General features: G+C 42.3%; 1 pseudogene; it reads right to left on the bottom strand.

Annotated features, from left to right (window-relative positions):
• Positions 1-462: 462 nt before the first annotated feature.
• Positions 463-1462, bottom strand: LOC110283924 (lipid transport auxiliary protein 1 pseudogene; annotated as a pseudogene).
• Between the last annotated feature and the right edge of the window lie 1097 nt (positions 1463-2559).

The raw sequence follows: 2559 nt of genomic DNA, 5'->3' as shown, positions 1-2559 counted from the left end.
GTAGTATAGTAAGAAAAACACTAGAGCATGTGTCTTAGTAAACTTAAATCGCTATGACAAAATACTATGGCCAAGGCAACCTATAAAAAAACACATTTAATTAGGCTTATGGTTTTAGAAGATTAGAGCCCAGGTTACCTAGCCATAGCATAATGCAAAATATATTTAGTTCAACTTCAAAAGTCATCATAGTCTATGATAGTTTCAGCAATGCTTAAAAGACCAAAGTTCAAAGTCTTTCCTAATATTCATACAAACTTTTAAAAAACTATTTATTTATTTAAATATTTATTTATTTATTTTTCATGGTTTTACAGTAGTTAGTTTTATTAAGTACTTTGTAAACTGAGACTAATACGCTGACATCAGAGGATACCACTTTTTCACATTATCTCACCATCGTGGCATAGGTTATGCCAAGTGCCAGAATGCCCCTTTCTACTTGTCCTAAGGACTGGGTGAAGGTGGGGACAGATCCTTCCACTTTAGGAAAGTCATGTTCATGTCACAATACACCTGGTTTAAATGGAGCAACAAAATTCTAAAGGACATTCTACCCACTTTCTCAATCTCTTTTCCCCATGAGGTCCTGACTTTCCCACCAATCAAATTTGAGATGTTCTAAACCCAAATATTTCTATCCAGTTGAGTGCAATGGGGTAGACACAGAAGACACCTCATCTCAACTTACATCTTTGGGATTAAACAGCACTGAACAGGGTAGGTGATTTACAGTCAAAATCAAGCGAAGATTTTCAAAGAAGCATCAACAGAAATGTTAAGAGTGACATTTGAATTCAGATCCAGAAGAAGTGCTACTGGGAGATACTGAGGTCTTAGTCAATATCAGAAAGGGTTGGGAATGACCTTTTAGACACTGTTCTGTAAGAATGCTTTGGCCAATCAAGTCTGGGTCTGCTGAACCAGATATCCCGAGTGCTGCACAGCTGGCACGTGTGCAGCTCCATCACAGAGTGCTCTCCAGTGTGTTATAGTTGTCTTTAAAGCTCTTCAGTTCGAGGAAGTGCTTAGGGCCTTTGCTCTTCTGACTGGAGGGCAGGTATGTGACCTGGATTGTTGTTGGCGACATTTCAGGTGACTGAGTTAGGTCTTTGGCTGCTGACTGGTGTTGTCTCTGAGAACTTCCAATTCGTGCTTTGACCACAGTGGCCAGCTCACTCAAGGCCTCTTGATATCGCAAGTACTCACTCTAGCCAAAGACCCCTGTCCCATAGCGGGCGGTCTCATATCCATCCAGGAGAGTATCAATGAGGGCCTTGCCAACACCCTTGAAAGGAGTGCTAGTATTTCGCAGATCTAGCAAGTAGGAGCGGAAATTCTTACCCAGTAAAGAACAGGGGTGCCGGCCTTCAGCATGAAACGGGATCTCTGAGAAGACAACAGCACAATGACACCTCTGCTCCCTGCCTTTTCCAAATTTAGAAATAGTTGTAATTATCATCAAGAAACCCTGTGTCTTTTTTTTTTTTTTTTTGGTTTTTCGAGACAGGGTTTCTCTGTGTAGTCCTGGCTGTCCTGGAACTCACTTTTTCTAAATATTTATTATATGTAAGTACACTGTAGCTTTCTTCAGACACTCCAGACGAGGGCATCCGATCTCATTACAGATGGTTGTGAGCCACCATGTGGTTGCTGGGATTTGAACTCAGGACCTTCAGAAGAGCAGTTAATGCTCTTAACCGATGGGGCATCTCTCACATACAAACTTCTAACTGTAATCCTCTATAAAATCAAAATAAAAAAACAGATCATGTGCTTCCAATATCAAAGGATATACAACATTCCAAACATCATAGAAAGGAAGTCCTGGACCAAAGCCAGACAGACAACCCACTGGGCAATCCCCAAACTCGGCATCTCCATGGCTGATGTCAAAGCACTCCAGATCTCCAGCTCCTTTCATCCTTGCTGACTGCAGCCCACTTCTTTCTCCTGGGCTGCTTCCACTCCCTCTTAGCAGTTTTCCTCAGCAGATACCCCATGGCTCTGACATTTTTAACATCTTGGGGTCTCCATGTCAACTTCAACTTCCCAGCTTTTTATTCCAATGTCTGGATCCATACATGATCTTCTGGGCTACTCCAAAGGGCATGAGTCCCTTCTCCAGCTCTGCTCTCTGTAGTACTCTAGGCTCTGGTTGACTCCATTCCACTGCTGCTGCTGTTCTTGGCAACTACCCTATAGTACTGGCATCTCTGATTCATGGAATCTTCCATTGTAACTTTAGCTTTCTGCTTCACCAATACCCTTGCATAGGCTTCCTCCATGGTGTCAAGCCTTAAAACTTCTTTGTATGACCCTTCAATCTTGGCTGCAATTGAGGCTACACCTTCACCAATGGCCTTCCTTGGTCTCTCACAGTGCCAAACCTCAGCTGCTTTCCACAATCACTTTATGCATTCAAAATATGTACTACCTGGGTGACTCTTACATATTACCAAGTCCAGCTGCAGCATGAGCTACAACCTTAGCTACATCTGGAATACAACTTCTTTGTGCTCTCAGAAAACACTTCCCAGAAGATTTCACCTCAGTGAT

Source organism: Mus caroli, unplaced genomic scaffold (assembly GCF_978045245.1).
Source record: "Mus caroli unplaced genomic scaffold, Mus_caroli_1 scaffold_18, whole genome shotgun sequence".
Lineage (NCBI taxonomy): Eukaryota > Metazoa > Chordata > Mammalia > Rodentia > Muridae > Mus > Mus caroli.
Note: the sequence above shows the minus strand (reverse complement) of the source record. Positions and strands in the feature narration are given on the sequence as shown.